The following is an 18,387-nucleotide window of genomic DNA, read 5'->3' on the forward strand; positions in this document are numbered from 1 at the left end:
GTTATACCAACAGAGGCAACAGTGGTTATACCAACAGGGGCAACAGCAGTTATACCAACAGAGGCAACAGCAGTTATACCAACAGAGGCAACAGCAGTTATACCAACAGAGGCAACAACAGTAATACCAACAGGGGCAACAGCAGTTATACCAACAGAGGCAACAGCAGTTATACCAACAGAGGCAACAGCAGTTATACCAACAGAGGCAACAGCAGTTATACCAACAGAGGCAACAACAGTAATACCAACAGGGGCAACAGCAGTTATACCAACAGAGGCAACAGGGGTTATACCAACAGAGGCAACAGCAGTTATACCAACAGAGGCAACAGTGGTTATAGCAACAGAGGCAACAGCAGTTATACCAACAGAGGCAACAGGGTTCATACCAACAGAGGCAACAGTGGTTATACCAACAGAGGCAACAGTGGTTATACCAACAAAGGCAACAGCAGTTATACCAACAGAGGCAACAGTGGTTATACCAACAGAGGCAATAGGGTTTATACCAACAGAGGCAACAGTGGTTATACCAACAGATGCAACAGTGGTTATACCAACAGAGGCAACAGTGGTTATACCAACAGAGGCAACAGCGGTTATATCAACAGAGGCAACAGCGGTTATACCAACAGAGGCAACAGTGGTTATACCAACAGAGGCAACAGTGGTTATACCAACAGAGGCAACAGTGGTTATACCAACAGAGGCAATAGGGTTTATACCAACAGAGGAACAGCAGTTATACCAACAGAGGCAACAGGGTTTATACCAACAGAGGCAACAGTGGTTATACCAACAGAGGCAACAGCAGTTATACCAACAGAGGCAACAGTGGTTATACCAACAGAGGCAACAGGGGTTATACCAACAGAGGCAACAGCGGTTATACCAACAAGGGCAACAGCAGTTACACCAACAGAGGCAACAGTGGTTATACAAACAGGGCAACAGTGGTTATACCAACAGAGGCAACAGTGGTTATACCAACAGAGGCAACAGTGGTTATACCAACAAAGGCAACAGCAGTTATACCAACAGAGGCAACAGCGGTTATACCAACAGAGGCAACAGCAGTTATACCAACAGAGGCAACAGCAGTAATACCAACAGAGGCAACAGCAGTTATACCAACAGAGGCAACAGCGGTTATACCAACAGAGGCAACAGTGGTTATACCAACAGGGGCAACAGTGGTTATACCAACAGAGGCAACAGCAGTTATACCAACAGTGGCAACAGGGTTTATACCAACAGAGGCAATAGGGTTTATACCAACAGAGGCAATAGGGTTTAAACCAACAGAGGCAACAGTGGTTATACCAACAGAGGCAACAGCAGTTATACCAACAGAGGCAACAGTGGTTATACCAACAGAGGCAACAGTGGTTATACCAACAGAGGCAACAGTGGTTATACCAACAGAGGCAACAGCAGTTATACCAACAGAGGCAACAGTGGTTATACCAACAGAGGCAACAGTGGTTATAACAACAAAGGCAACAGCAGTTATACCAACAGAGGCAACAGTGGTTATACCAACAGAGGCAACAGTGGTTATACCAACAGTGGCAACAGGGTTTATACCAACAGAGGCAATAGGGTTTATACCAACAGAGGCAATAGGGTTTAAACCAACAGAGGCAACAGTGGTTATACCAACAGAGGCAACAGCAGTTATACCAACAGAGGCAACAGTGGTTATACCAACAGAGGCAACAGGGTTTATACCAACAGAGGCAACAGTGGTTATACCAACAGAGGCAACAGTGGTTATACCAACAGAGGCAACAGCAGTTATACCAACAGAGGCAACAGTGGTTATACCAACAGAGGCAACAGTGGTTATACCAACAAAGGCAACAGCAGTTATACCAACAGAGGCAACAGTGGTTATACCAACAGAGGCAACAGTGGTTATACCAACAGAGGCAACAGTGGTTATAGCAACAGAGGCAACAGCAGTTATACCAACAGAGGCAACAGGGTTCATACCAACAGAGGCAACAGTGGTTATACCAACAGAGGCAACAGTGGTTATACTAACAGGGGCAACAGTGGTTATACCAACAGAAGCAACAGCAGTTATACCAACAGAGGCAACAGGGTTCATACCAACAGAGGCAACAGTGGTTATACCAACAAGAGGCAACAGTGGTTATACTAACAGAGGCAACAGTGGTTATACCAACAGAAGCAACAGTGGTTATACCAACAGAGGCAACAGTGGTTATACTAACAGAGGCAACAGTGTTTACACCAACAGAAGCAACAGTGGTTATACCAACAGAGGCAACAGTGGTTATACCAACAGAGGCAATAGGGTTTATACCAACAGAGGCAACAGTGGTTATACCAACAGAGGCAACAGTGGTTATACCAACAGAGGCAACAGTGGTTATACCAACAGAGGCAACAGCAGTTATACCAACAGAGGCAACAGTGGTTATACCAACAGAGGCAACAGTGGTTATAACAACAAAGGCAACAGCAGTTATACCAACAGAGGCAACAGTGGTTATACCAACAGAGGCAACAGTGGTTATACCAACAGTGGCAACAGGGTTTATACCAACAGAGGCAATAGGGTTTATACCAACAGAGGCAATAGGGTTTAAACCAACAGAGGCAACAGTGGTTATACCAACAGAGGCAACAGCAGTTATACCAACAGAGGCAACAGTGGTTATACCAACAGAGGCAACAGTGGTTATACCAACAGAGGCAACAGGGTTTATACCAACAGAGGCAACAGTGGTTATACCAACAGAGGCAACAGTGGTTATACCAACAGAGGCAACAGCAGTTATACCAACAGAGGCAACAGTGGTTATACCAACAGAGGCAACAGTGGTTATACCAACAAAGGCAACAGCAGTTATACCAACAGAGGCAACAGTGGTTATACCAACAGAGGCAACAGTGGTTATACCAACAGAGGCAACAGTGGTTATAGCAACAGAGGCAACAGCAGTTATACCAACAGAGGCAACAGGGTTCATACCAACAGAGGCAACAGTGGTTATACCAACAGAGGCAACAGTGGTTATACTAACAGGGGCAACAGTGGTTATACCAACAGAAGCAACAGCAGTTATACCAACAGAGGCAACAGGGTTCATACCAACAGAGGCAACAGTGGTTATACCAACAAGAGGCAACAGTGGTTATACTAACAGAGGCAACAGTGGTTATACCAACAGAAGCAACAGTGGTTATACCAACAGAGGCAACAGTGGTTATACTAACAGAGGCAACAGTGTTTACACCAACAGAAGCAACAGTGGTTATACCAACAGAGGCAACAGTGGTTATACCAACAGAGGCAATAGGGTTTATACCAACAGAGGCAACAGTGGTTATACCAACAGATGCAACAGTTGTTATACCAACAGAGGCAACAGCAGTTATACCAACAGAGGCAACAGCAGTTATACCAACAGAGGCAACAGCAGTTATACCAACAGAGGCAACAACAGTAATACCAACAGGGGCAACAGCAGTTATACCAACAGAGGCAACAGCAGTTATACCAACAGAGGCAACAGCAGTTATACCAACAGAGGCAACAGCAGTTATACCAACAGAGGCAACAACAGTAATACCAACAGGGGCAACAGCAGTTATACCAACAGAGGCAACAGCAGTTATACCAACAGAGGCAACAGTGGTTATACTAACAGAGGCAACAGTGGTTATACCAACAGAGGCAACAGTGGTTATACCAACAAAGCAACAGCAGTTATACCAACAGAGGCAACAGTGGTTATACCAACAGGGGCAACAGCAGTTATACCAACAGAGGCAACAGCAGTTATACCAACAGAGGCAACAGCAGTTATACCAACAGAGGCAACAACAGTAATACCAACAGGGCAACAGGTTATACCAACAGAGGCAACAGCAGTTATACCAACAGAGGCAACAGCAGTTATACCAACAGAGGCAACAGCAGTTATACCAACAGAGGCAACAACAGTAATACCAACAGGGGCAACAGCAGTTATACCAACAGAGGCAACAGCAGTTATACCAACAGAGGCAACAGTGGTTATACTAACAGAGGCAACAGTGGTTATACCAACAGAGGCAACAGTGGTTATACCAACAAAGGCAACAGCAGTTATACCAACAGAGGCAACAGTGGTTATACCAACAGGGGCAACAGCAGTTATACCAACAGAGGCAACAGCAGTTATACCAACAGAGGCAACAGTGGTTATACTAACAGAGGCAACAGTGGTTATACCAACAGAGGCAACAGTGGTTATACCAACAGAGGCAACAGCAGTTATACCAACAGAGGCAACAGCAGTTATACCAACAGAGGCAATAGGGTTTATACCAACAGAGGCAACAGCAGTTATACCAACAGAGGCAATAGGGTTTATACCAACAGAGGGAATTTGCATATGTTCTTTCCTGCTAGTCAGTGAATGAGGATGTTGTTGTGATAAATACAAACTACTGCCTCAGTAATGGCGTCACCCACTCAGCTCGGGATCAAAGATTAAGTGAAAATTGCCCATTCATTTCATTCACAAATTAGCTTCCTGGACTAAAAGTTATTTCCAATGACTCCCCATTACCCTCACAGCTTTAAAAGTCTTGTTTACTAAAGCCACAACATGAAACACAACAACATAAACATGTCTGCAGGATCTTTACTGGTCTCCTCTAAACTCAACTCTGTGATGTGTATTATTAGTTTAACTGTACAGATTCATATTACACATTTCTAACTTGATTTTTTATTCATTGTCAACTGTACAGTGAAGTGTCTTAAAACACATTGAAATAACACACTATGAACTCTATTCTACTACAACTCGTGCCTGCGACACTACAGTACTGCTGCCATAATGATACCTTGTCAATCTGACCTTATATTACTAAATAAACAAAATAACATTGTTCACCTGTCAGTGAATTCAGCTGTGACTTCAGTTCTTTCCTCCTGGTCCCACACACAGCCCCTCTCTCTCTTCTCACTGTCTCTCTCTCCCGTAAACACACACACACAGCCCCTCTCTCTCTTCTCACTGTCTCTCTCTCCCGTAAACACACACACAGCCTCTCTCTCTCTTCTCACTGTCCCTCTCTTCCGTAAACACACACACACACAGCCTCTCTCTCTTCTCACTGTCTCTCTCTCTCCCGTAAACACACACACACAGCCCCTCTCTCTCTTCTCACTGTCTCTCTCTCCCGTAAACACACACACAGCCTCTCTCTCTCTTCTCACTGTCCCTCTCTTCCGTAAACACACACACAGCCCCTCTCTCTCTTCTCACTGTCTCTCTCTCCCGTAAACACACACACAGCCTCTCTCTCTCTTCTCACTGTCCCTCTCTTCCGTAAACACACACACACACAGCCTCCTCTCTCTCTCTTCTCACTGTCTCTCTCTCCCGTAAACACACACAAACAGCCCCTCTCTCTCTTCTCACTGTCCCTCTTCCGTAAACACACGCACACACAGCCTCTCTCTCTCTGTCACGCCCTGGTCGAAGTATTTTGTGTTTTTCTTCATGTTTTGGTCAGGCCAGGGTGTGACTTGGGTTTTTGTATGTGGTGTGTAGCTTAGTGGGATTGTAGCTTAGTGGGGTGTTCTAGGAAAGTCTATGGCTGTCTGAAGTGGTTCGCAATCAGAGGCAGGTGTTTATTGTTGTCTCTGATTGGGAACCATATTTAGGCAGCCATATTCTTTGGTTGTATTGTGGGTGATTGTCCTGAGTGTCTTGATGTCCTTGTTAGAGGTTAGTAGACACATGTATAGGCTGTTTTCGGTTTTCGTTTCGTTTATTGTTTTGTAGTGTTAGTGTTTTGTCGTGTTTTACGTTTGTTTAATAAAGATGAATCGCAATCGACACGCTGCAGTTTGGTCCGACTCTCCTTCACCATATGAAAACCGTGACAGAATCACCCACCACCAACGGACCAAGCAGCGTGTTAACAGGCAGGAGCCGCAGGAGAGGCAGCAGGAGCAGCAGCAGCTGCAGTGGGAGAGGCTGCACCACCTGGAGAAATGGACATGGGAGGAAGAACTGGACGGTAAAGGACCCTGGGCTCAGCCTGGAGAATATCGCCGCCCCAAGGAAGAACTGGAGGCGGCAAAAGCTGAGAGGCGCAGATATGAGGAGGCAGCACGGCGTAGCGGATGGAAGCGTGAGAATCAGCCCCAAAATGTTCTTGGGGGGCTCAGGGAGAGTGTGGCAGAGTCAGGAGTCAGACCTGAGCCAACTCTCCCTGTTTATCGTGAGGAGCCAAGGAGGAGACCAGAACCAGAGCCGGTGTTGGAGGTGAGCGAAACAGAGACTGTGAAGGAGTTAATGGGGAAATTGGAGGAGAGAGAAATGAAGGAGTTGCTGTGTTGGTGCTTTTTGCATGGAATTCGACCGACGGAACGTGTCGGGGATTTGATGGCACCTGGGTTAGCGCTCCATACTCGTCCTGAGGTGCGTGTTAGTCGGCTGGTGAAGTTGGTGCCAGCCTCACGCACCAGGCCTCCTGTGCACATCCCTAGCCTTGCACGTCCTGTGCCAACACTGCTCTCAAGATCTCCAGTACGCCTTCACGGTCTAGCCCATCCTGTGCCACCTCCACACTCTAGTCCTCCGGTAGCAGCTCCCCGCACCAGGCTTCCTGTGCGTGTCCTCGATCCAGTACCACCAGTTCCAGCACCACGCACCAGGCCTTCAGTGCGCCTCACCTGATCAGCGAAGCCAGCGCTTTCCTCCTCTCCTGCGCTGCTGGAGTCTCCCGCCTGTTTAGGCAGCCAGAGCCTTCCTCCTCTACAGCGCTGCCGGAGCCTCCCGCCTGTTCAGCGCAGCCAGAGCCTGTCGCCTCTCCTGCGCCGTCGGAGTCTCCCGCCTCTCCTGCGCCGTCGGAGTCTCCCGCCTCTCCTGCGCCGTCGGAGTCTCCCGCCTCTCCAGCGCTGTCGGAGCCTTTCTCCTCTCCTGCGCTGCCGGAGTCTCCAGTCTGCCCAGCGTGGCCAGTCAGCCAGGATCCGCCAGAAGTGCCAGTCAGCCAGGATCCGCCAGAAGTGCCAGTCAGCCAGGATCCACCAGAGGTGCTGTCAGCCTGCATGGAGCAGTCAGAGCTGTCAGCCTGCATGGAGCAGTCAGAGCTGCCAGCCTGCATGGAGCAGTCAGAGCTGCCAGCCTGCATGGAGCAGTCAGAGCTGCCAGCCTGCATGGAGCAGTCAGAGCTGCCAGCCTGCATGGAGCAGTCAGAGCTGCCAGCCTGCATGGAGCAGTCAGAGCTGCCAGCCTGCATGGAGCAGTCAGAGCTGCCAGCCTGCATGGAGCAGTCAGAGCTGCCAGCCTGCATGGAGCAGTCAGAGCTGCCAGCCTGCATGGAGCAGTCAGAGCTGCCAGCCTGCATGGAGCAGTCAGAGCTGCCAGCCTGCATGGAGCAGTCAGAGCTGTCAGCCTGCATGGAGCAGTCAGAGCTGTCAGCCTGCATGGAGCAGTCAGAGCTGTCAGTCTGCATGGAGCAGTCAGAGCTTTCAGTCTGCATGGAGCAGCCAGAGCTGTCAGTCTTCAAGGAGCTGCCAGTCTGCAAGGAACTGCCAGTCTGCAAGGAACTGCCAGTCAACCGGGCTCTTCCAGATCTGCCAGTCAGCCAGATTCTTCCAGATCTGCCAGTCAGCCAGATTCTTCCAGATCTGCCAGTCAGCCAGAATCTTCCAGATCTGCCAGTCAGCCAGAATCTTCCAGATCTGCCAGTCAGCCAGATTCTTCCAGATCTGCCAGTCAGCCAGAATCTTCTAGATCTGCCAGTCAGCCAGAATCTTCTAGATCTGCCAGTCAGCCAGACTCTTCCAGATCTGCCAGTCAACCAGGCTCGTCCAGATCTGCCAGTCAACCAGGCTCGTCCAGATCTGCCAGTCAACCAGGCTCTTCCAGATCTGCCAGTCAGCCAGGCTCTTCCAGAACTGCCAGTCAGCCGGGATCTGCCAGAACTGCCAGTCAGCCGGGATCTGCCAGAACTGCCAGTCAGCCGGGATCTGCCAGAACTGCCAGGATCTGCCAGTCGGCCAGGATCTGCCAGTCGGCCAGGATCTGCCAGTCAGCCAGGATCTGGTAGATCCATCAACCTGCCTGAGCTTCCTCTTACTCCTGAGCTCCCTCTTACTCCTGAGCTCCCTCTTACTCCTGAACTTCCTTTCACTCCTGAGCTTCCTTTCACTCCCGAGCTTCCTTTCACTCCCGAGCTTCCTTTCACTCCCGAGCTTCACCTCACTCCCGAGCTTCACCTCACTCCCGAGCTTCACCTCACTCCCGAGCTTCACCTCACTCCCGAGCTTCACCTCAGTCCCGAGCTTCACCTCAGTCCCGATCTGCTCCTCAGAATAGTGGGGTTCTGGGTGAGGACTACTAGGCCATGGTTGGCGGCGAGGTTGGACTATCCAGGGACGCAAGGAGAGGGGACTAAGACATTAACTGAGTGGGGTCCACGTCCCGCGCCGGAGCCGCCACCATGGACAGACGCCCACCCGGACCCTCCCTATTGATTTGAGGTGCGTTCGGGAGTCCGCACCTTAGGGGGGGGTTCTGTCACGCCCTGGTCAAAGTATTTTGTGTTTTTCTTCATGTTTTGGTCAGGCCAGGGTGTGACATGGGTTTTTGTATCTGGTGTGTAGCTTAGTGGGATTGTAGCTTAGTGGGGTGTTCTAGGAAAGTCTATGGCTGTCTGAAGTGGTTCTCAATCAGAGGCAGGTGTTTATCGTTGTCTCTGATTGGGAACCATATTTAGGCAGCCATATTCTTTGGTTGTATTGTGGGTGATTGTCCTGAGTGTCTTGATGTCCTTGTTAGAGGTTAGTAGACACATGTATAGGCTGTTTTCGGTTTTCGTTTCGTTTATTGTTTTGTAGTGTTAGTGTTTTGTCGTGTTTTACGTTTGTTTAATAAAGATGAATCGCAATCGACACGCTGCAGTTTGGTCCGACTCTCCTTCACCATATGAAAACCGTGACACTCTCTCTCTTCTCACTGTCTCTCTCTCCCGTAAACACACACACACAGCCTCTCTCTCTCTTCTTACTGTCTCTCTCTCCCGTAAACACACACACAGCCTCTCTCTCTCCCGTAAAAACACACACACAGCCTCTCTCTCTCCCGTAAACACACACACACACAGCCTCTATCTCTCTCTCTCTTTCTTTCCCTCTGTCTCTCTCTCCCATAAACACACACACAACTTTGCTCTCGCTCATTCCGCCTCTACCACCTGACTTCCTCTCTCTAGTGCTCTGTGATGGGACGGAGGGGCTGACCTACAGGCCAGACACGACTACTAATCCTCTTCTCCTCTTGTCTTCTCCCCTGTCCTCTCGTCTTCTTTAGGGGACAGTAAGGTCAGACCTGTTCTTTGGTACCTTGACATCTCTCTCCTCTTCTCCTCATCTGGGGCGGCAGGGTAGCCTAGTGGTTAGAGCGTTGGACTAGTAACCAGAAGGTTGCAAGTTCAAACCCCCGAGCTGACAAGGTACAAATCTGTCATTCTGCCCCTGAACAGGCAGTTAACCCACCTAAGCCGTCATTGAAAATAAGAATTTGTTCTTAACTGACTTGCCTAGTTAAATAAAGGTAAAAAATAAATACAAATATGTCCCCTCCTTTCCACCTCTCATCTCCTTTCGACCTCTCCTCCCTCCACTCTAGAGGATTATGATTTTTCAACGCTGATACCGATACCGATTATTGAAGGACTAAAAAAAGCCGATACTGATTAATCTGCCATTTTTATTTTTATTTTTTAAATAATCACAATTACAACAATACTGAATGAACACTTATTTTAACTTAACATAATACATCAATAAAATAAATTTAGCCTCAAATGTAACGCACTTCTATGAGTAGTGGGGGCGGAGTCAGGCGCAGGGAACAGAGGGTAAAGGACAATTGTTTTTTATTCCGGCGCAGGAAAGCGGTCACGCCAAAACACCAGGCGCATAACAAAGACCGGCCCAAAAACAGGACCCAACCAGTCCGGAGAAAAACAAGAAAATCACACAAAACAAACATGAACAGTGGAAAATAAGCCCGCACAAAAGCAGGCATCACCGGCTTAAATAGCCCAACTAAAACCTAAACAAGAAATAGGTGAAACCAATAAGACAAAACCAACAGAAAAGGGAAAAGGGATCGGTGGCAGCTAGTAGACCGGTGACGCCGAGCGCCACCTGAACAGGAAGAGGAGCCACCTTCGGTGGGAGTCGTGACATCAAATAAATAATGAAACATGTTCAATTTGGTTTAAATAATGCAAAAACAAGAAGAGAACAAGTGTTGGAGAACAAAGTAAAAGTGCAATATGTGCCATGTAAGAAAGCTAACGTTTAAGTTCCTTGCTCAGAACATGAGAACATATGAAAGCTGGTGGTTCCTTTTAACATGAGTCTTCAATATTCCCAGGTAATAAGTTTTAGGTTGTAGTTATTATAGGAATTATAGCACTATTTCTCGCTGTACCATTTGTATTTCATATAACTTTGACTATTGAATGTTCTTATAGGCACTTCAGTATTGCCAGTGTAACAGTATAGCTTCTGTCCCTTTCCTCGCCCCTACCTGGGCTCGAACCAGGAACACATCGAGAACAGCTACCCTCGAAGCATCGTTACCCATCGCTCCACAAAAGCCGCAGCCCTTGCAGAGCAAGGGGAACAACTACTCCAAGTCTCAGAGCGAGTGACGTTTGAAACGCTATTAGCGCGTACCCCGCTAACTAGCTAGCCATTTCACATCGGTTACACCAGCCTAATCTTGGCAGTTGATAGGCTTGAAGTCTTAAAACGGCGCAATGCTTGTAGCATTGCGAAGAGCAGCTGGCAAACGCACGAAAGTGCTGTTTGAATGAATGCTTACAAGCCTGCTGCTGCCTACCACCGCTCAGTCAGACTGCTCTATCAAATATCAAATCATAGACTTAATTATAACATAATAACACACAGAAATACGAGCCTTAGTTCATTAATATAGTCAAATCCGGAAATTATAATTTCGAAAATAAATGTTTATTCTTTCAGTGAACCGTTCCGTATTTTATCTAATGGGTGGCATCCATAAGTTTAAATATTCCTGTTACATTGCACAACCTTCAATGTTATGTCATAATTACGTAAAATTCTGGCAAATTAGTTCGCAATGAGCCAGGCGGCCCAAACTGTTACATATACCCTGACTCTGCATGCAATGAACGCAAGAGAAGTGACACAATTTCCCTAGTAATATTGCCTGCTAACCTGGATTTCTTTTAACTAAATATGCAGGTTTAAAAATATATACTTGTGTGTTGATTTTAAGAAAGGCGTTGATGTTAATGGTTAGGTACACACTGGTGCAACGACAGTGCTTTTTTCGCGAATGCGCTTGTTAAATCACCCATTTGGCGAAGTAGGCTATGATTCAATGATAAATTAACAGGCATCGATTATATGCAACGCAGGACAAGCTAGATAAACTAGTAATATCATCAACCATGTGTAGTTAACTCGTGATTATGTTAAGATTTATTGTTTTTTTTATAAGATACGTTTAATGCTAGCTAGCACCTTACCATGGCTCCTTGCTGCACTCGCATAACAGGTCGTCAGCCTGTCACGTAGTCTCCTCGTGAAGTGCAATGTAATCGGCCATGATCGGTGTCCAAAAATGCCGATTACGATTGTTATGAAAACTTGAAATCGGCCCTAATTAATCGGCCATTCCGATTAATCAGTCGACCTCTACACCAGAGGTCTCTTCGCAACAGTACTACATAGAGCCATGGCTACATGGAACTCTATTCCACACCAGGTACAGTGTCTTGCAAAAGTATTTGACCCCCTTGGGGTTTTTCCTATTTTGTTGCATTACAACCTGTAATTTAAAAGGACTTTTATTTGGATATCATGTAGTGGACATACACACAATAGTCCATATAGTTGATGTGAAATGAAAAAAATAACTTGTTCTAAAAATAAATTAAAAATGAAAACGGAAAAGTGGTGGGTGCACCCCTTTGCTATGAAGCCCCTAAATATAATCTGGTGCAACCAATTACCTTCAGAAGTCACATAATCAGTTAAATAAAGTCCACCTGTGTGCAATCTAAGTGTCACATGATCTGTCACATGATCTCAGTATATATATATACATCTGTTCTGAAAGGCCCCAGAGTCTGTAACACCACTAAACAAGGGGCACCACCAAGCAAGCGGCACCATGAAGACCAAGGAGCTCTCCAAACAGGTCAGGGACAAAGTTGTGGAGAAGTACAGATCAGAGTTGGGTTATAAAAAAATATCAGAAACTTTGAACATCCCACCATTAATCCCCACAGTGAAGCTTGGTGGTGGCAGCATCATGCCGTGGGGATGTTTTTCCATCGGCAGGGACTGGGAAACGGGTCAGAATTGAAGGAATGATGGATGGCACTAAATAAAGGGAAATTATCGAGGAAAACCTGTTTCAGTCTTCCAGAGATTTGAGACTGGGATGGAGGTTCACCTTCCAGCAGGACAATGACGCTAGGCATACTGCGAAAGCAACACTCGAGTGGTTTAAGGGGAAACATTTAAATGTCTTGGAATGGCCGAGTCAAAGCCCAGATCTCAATCCAATAAGAATCTGTGGTATAACTTACAGCTTGCTGTACACCAGTGGAACCCATCCATCTTGAAGGAGCTGGAGCAGTCAGAGACATACCCCAAGAGACTTGCAGCTGTAATTGCTGCAAAAGGTGGCTCTACAAAGTATTGACTTTGGGGGGTGAATAGTTATGCACGCTCAAGTTTTCTGTTTTTTTGACTTATAACTTGTTTGTTACACAATAAAAAATATGTTTTATCTTCAAAGTGGTAGGAATGTTGTGTAAATGAAATGATACAAACCCCCCAAAATCTATTTTAATTCCAGGTTGTAAGGCAACAAAATAGGAAAAATGGCCAAGGGGGTGAATACTTTCGCATGTATGTATGAAAATACACTCAAATAAGATATTACATATTGTACGGTCACCTCATACATACTTCAAGAGGGCCACCATTGTTCCTGTTCCAAAGAAAGCTAAGGTAACTGAGCTAAACGACTATCACCCCGTGGCACTCACCGTCATCATGAAGTTTGAGAGACTAGTCAAGGATCATATCACCTCCACCCTACCTGACACCCTAGACCCTCTTCAATTTGCTTACCGCCCCAATAGGTCCACAGACGACGCAATCACAATCACACTGAACACTGCCCTAACCCATCTGGACAAGAGGAATACCTATGTAAGAATGCTGTTCATCGACTACAGCTCAGCATTCAACACCATAGTACCCTCCAAACTCATCATTAAGCTCGACCCCGCCCTGTGCAAATGGGTACTGGACTTTCTGACAGGACGCCCCCAGGTGATGAGGGTAGGTAACAACATCTCCACCCTGCTGATCCTCAACACTGGGGACCCACAAGGGTGCGTTCTCACTGCGTGGCCATGCACGCCTCCAACTCAATCATCAAATTTGCAGACAACACTACAGTGGTAGGCTTGATTACCAACAACGACGAGACGGCCTACAGGGAGGAGGTGAGGGCCCTCGGAGTGTGGTGTCAGGAAAATAACCTCACACTCAACGACAACAAAACAAAGGAGATGATCGTGGACATCAGGAAACAGCAGAGGGAGCACCCCCCCCCCATCCACATTGTAGAGGACAGTAGAGAGAAGGTGGAAAGTTTTAAGTTCCATCACGGACAAACTGAAATGGTCCACCCACACAGACAGCGTTGTGAAGAAGGCGCAGCAGCGCCCTCTTCAACCTCAGGAGGCTAAATAAATGTGGCTTGTCACCAACAACCCTCACAAACTTTTACAGATGCACAATGGAGAGCATCCTGTCAGGCTGTATCACCGCCTGGTACGACAACTGCTCCGCCCACAACCATAAGGCTCTCCAGAGGGTGGTGAGGTCTGCAAAATGCATCACCGGGGGCAAATTACCTGCCCTCCAGGACACCTACACCACCCGATGTCACAGGAAGGCCAAAAAGATCATCAAGGACAACAACCACCCGAGCCACTGCCTGTTCACCCTGCTATCATCCAGAAGGCGAGGTCAGTACAGGTGCATCAAAGCTGGGACAGAGAGACTGAAAAACAGCTTCAATCTCAAGGCAATCAGACTGTTAAACAGCCATCACTAACCATGAGTGGCTGCTGCCAACATACTAGAGGTCGACCGATTAATTCGGGCCGATTTAAAGTTTTCATAACAATCATAACAATCGAAAATCTGTATTTTTGGACACCGATTTGGCAGATTTTTTTTTTTACACCTTTATTTAAATCTTTATTTAACTAGGCAAGTCAGTTAAGAACACATTCTTATTTTCAATGACGGCCTAGGAACGGTGGGTTAACTGCCTTGTTCAGGGGCCGAACAACCGATTTTCACCTTATCAGTTCGGGGATTCAATCTTGCAACCTTACAATTAACTAGTCCAACGCAATAACGACCTGCCTCTCTCTCGTTGCACTCCACAAGGAGACTGCCTGTTACGCAAATGCAGTAAGCCAATGTAAGTTGCTAGCTAGCATTAAACTTATCTTATAAAAAACAATCAATCATAATCACTAGTTAACTACACATGGTTGATGATATTACTAGATATTATCTAGCATGTCCTGCGTTGCATATAATCTGACTGAGCATACAAGCATACAAGTATCTGACTGAGCGGTGATAGGCAGAAGCAGGCACGTAAACATTCATTCAAACAGCACTTTCGTGCGTTTAGCCAGCAGCTCTTCGGTGTGCGTCAAGCATTGCGCTGTTTATGACTTCAAGCCTATCAACTCCCGAGATGAGGCTGGTGTAACCGAAGTGAAATGGCTGGCTAGTTAGCGCACGGGACAGAACCTATACTGTTACACTGACAATACTAAAGTGCCTATAAGAACATCCAATAGTCAAAGGTTAATGAAATGCAAATTGTATAGAGGGAAATAGTCCTATAATTCCTATAATAACTACAATCTAAAACGTCTTACCTGGGAATATTGAAGACTCATGTTAAAAGGAACCACCAGCTTTCATATGTTCTCATGTTCTGAGCAAGGAACTGAAACGTCAGCTTTCTTACATAGCACATATTGTACTTTTACTTTCTTCTCCAACCCTTTGTTTTTGCATTATTTAAACCAAATTGAACATGTTTCATTATTTACTTGAGGCTAAATTGATTTGATTGATGTATTATATTAAGTTAAAATAAGTGTTCATTGAGTATTATTGTAATTGTCATTATTATTATTAATCGGTATCGGCTTTTTTGGGCCTCCAATAATCGGTATCGGTATTGAAAAATCATGATCGGTCGACCTCAAATATCTACCCTGCATCAGAGTAACACACATATCTACCCTGCATCATAGTAATGCACATATCTACCCTGCATCATAGTAATGCACATATCTACCCTGCATCAGAGTAACACACATATCTACCCTGCATCATAGTAATGCACATATCTACCCTGCATCAGAGTAACATACATATCTACCCTGCATCAGAGTAACATACATATCTACCCTGCATCAGAGTAACATACATATCTACCCTGCATCAGAGTAACATACATATCTACCCTGCATCAGAGTAACATACATATCTACCCTGCATCAGAGTAACATACATATCTACCCTGCATCAGAGTAACATACATATCTACCCTGCATCAGAGTAACATACATATCTACCCTGCATCAGAGTAACATACATATCTACCCTGCATCAGAGTAACATACATATCTACCCTGCATCATAGTAATGCACATATAAGTGTACATTCAGTATTGTTGTAATTGTCATTATTACAAAAACAGTTTTTTTTTTTAAATCGGCCGATTAATCGCTATCGGAATCGGTGTTGAAAAATCATAATCGGTTGACCTCTACAACATACTGACTCAAATCTCTAACCACTTAATAATTAAAAATTGGATGTAATAAATGTATCACTAGTCACTTTAAACAATGCCACTTTATATCATGTTTACATACCCTACATTACTCATCTCATATGTATATATTGTACTCTATACCATCTACTGCATCTTGCCTATGCCGTTCGGCCATCGCTCATCCATATATTTATATGTACATATTCTTATTCTTTATGGAACAAATCAGTCATTTATTGTCGAACTGGGGTTCCTGGGAGTGCCTTCTGATGAAGATCATCAAAGGTAAGTGAATATTTAGTGTTTTTTCTAACTTCTGTTGACTCCAAAATGGCAGATATTTCTTTGGCTGGATTGGGCTCTGAGCGCCGTTCTCAGATTATGCTTTTTCCGCAAAGTTTTTTTGAAATCTGACACAGCGGTTGCATTAAGGAGAAGTCTTTAATTCTGTGAATAACACTTGTATCTTTTATCAATGTTTATTATGAGTATTTCTGCAAAATCACTGGATGTTTTGGAATCAAAACATTACTGCACGTAACGCGCCAATGTAAACTGAGATTTTTGGATATAAATATGCACATTATAGAACAAAACATACATGTATTGTGTAACATGATGTCCGATGAGTGTCATCTGATGAAGATCATCAAATGTTAGTGATTCATTTGATCTGTATTTCTGCTTTTTGTGACTCCTATCTTTGGCTGGGAAAATGGCTGTGTTTTTCTGACTTAGCTATTACCTAACATAATCATATGTTGTGCTTTCGCTGTAAAGCATTTTTGAAATCGGACACGATGGGTAGATTAACAAGATGTTTATCTTTCATTTGCTGTATTGGACTTGTTAATGTGTGAAAGTTACGTATTTCTGAAAAATATTTTTGAATTTCACGCGCTGCCTTTTCACCAGAATGTTGTCGAAGTGTTCCGCTAGCGGCCTGCCCTAGAAAGCTTAAAGTCTTCTTCTCCAGAACCGCTGGATCGATTGGCACCATATTTTCCAGGACTCCAGCTCAAACAATATGGCCGCTATGAGCCATTGAGATTGAATTAACGCTTTTTCCTGTTCAACAGCGCCACCATGCGGCCAAACTGAACCATACTTTACAGGTTAGTTAGTATATCCCTGAGCATGTGTGCCAAATGGCATCACTCTGAGTCAAACAGATCAAGCGATATAAACATGTGCCCGTTATAGCGCCACCATGTGGTCGATATGAATGTGCTTGCATATGTTTGAGTCTTGACAATGTTTGGAGCATGTGTACCAAGTTTTGTTACAATACAAATATCTGTGTCTGATTTATATGCCTTTATGAGCCTGACCACACCCATGTGAATGTTTATTGGTCAGTAGTGGCCATGTTGTTTGACATACTAATCTGGAAAATATTGCGTTGTGAAACCTTGGCCCATAGATGTGATATATTAAGTTTTGTGCAGACTGGTCATTCAGTGCCAGAGGATTAGCGATTTAAGTGCGGAATTTACAGGTCCTTAAGCAAATGTATTCCTTGTGAGGAGAGGGACCTAAGTACTGAATGTCATAACTCTATGCTACACGGAGTGAGGGGCCTGAGTTGTATTTTCAATCGCTTGTGATAGCGTCACAATGTGGCCAGTTGGCATGGCATTGCATGACAGGGTGTGGCCCTTGGCCCTTTACCATCATGCCAGGTTGCATGATGGTAAAGGATTTACCTAGGCCTTACCATGTCATGAGAATGTTCATCTTTTCACCAATATTTGGTGGAACCAGAATAGTAATACTAATAATATACGCCAACAAATACAATAGTGTTTCACCCAGCCTTGCTGCTTGAACCCCTAATTACAACGACCTAATATTAGAAACCTCATGAAGCAGTTTTTAAGTAGGGGTGTAATGGGCATTCAAACAACAACAGGTGCCTTGTGCAGCTGCAACTGAGCAGCACCGCAATGATTAACCTGGGTGTGTCTGTGCCCTGTATCAGAGAGTCAAACGAGAGAGAGAAAACAGCTCAACTCAAGCTTGTTTTCCAAGTCACTTCCAAGAAGTGGTACATTCAGTATTAACACCAGTAGGCAGGTCTTTAATCACAGCGACAGACGGGTTTCTCAGTGGGATAAAGGCAGGGCGTCAGAGGAGCACAGCAGTAGAGGATGGCACTCTAGTGAAAGCAGTTTAATCTCCTCACAGTCACCAAGCAGCACAATACTTTCCCTGGGACTAACACACACACACACACACACACACACAAACACACACACACACACACACAGACACACACGCACACACACACACACACACGCACGCACGCACGCACGTGCGCACACACGCACACACACACGCAAACAAGAACACTATTTAGCCCTAAACAGAGACTACACAGTGGCAGAATACCTGACCACTGTGACTGACCAAAAATTAAGGAAATCTTTGACTATGTACA

The 18,387-nt window shown here is 45.4% G+C and overlaps 1 protein-coding gene across 3 annotated transcripts in view; it reads right to left on the reverse strand.

Moving 5' to 3' along the window:
• LOC115115852 (NEDD4-binding protein 3-A-like) overlaps nucleotides 1–18,387 on the reverse strand; it is a 103,905-nt gene that overhangs the window by 74,793 nt on the left and 10,725 nt on the right. For 2 of the 3 annotated variants that reach the window (XM_065019871.1, XM_065019872.1), the window contains exon 1: nucleotides 4,922–5,364. The exons of the other annotated variant lie outside the window; for it this stretch is intronic. The gene's annotated coding sequence lies outside the window, so the exon portion shown is untranslated. Of the gene's footprint in view, nucleotides 1–4,921; nucleotides 5,365–18,387 lie in introns of those variants that run through there. 3 annotated transcript variants of the gene reach the window in all.

The sequence above is a fragment of the Oncorhynchus nerka genome, linkage group LG6 (assembly GCF_034236695.1).
Source record: "Oncorhynchus nerka isolate Pitt River linkage group LG6, Oner_Uvic_2.0, whole genome shotgun sequence".
In the NCBI taxonomy this organism is placed as follows: domain Eukaryota; kingdom Metazoa; phylum Chordata; class Actinopteri; order Salmoniformes; family Salmonidae; genus Oncorhynchus; species Oncorhynchus nerka.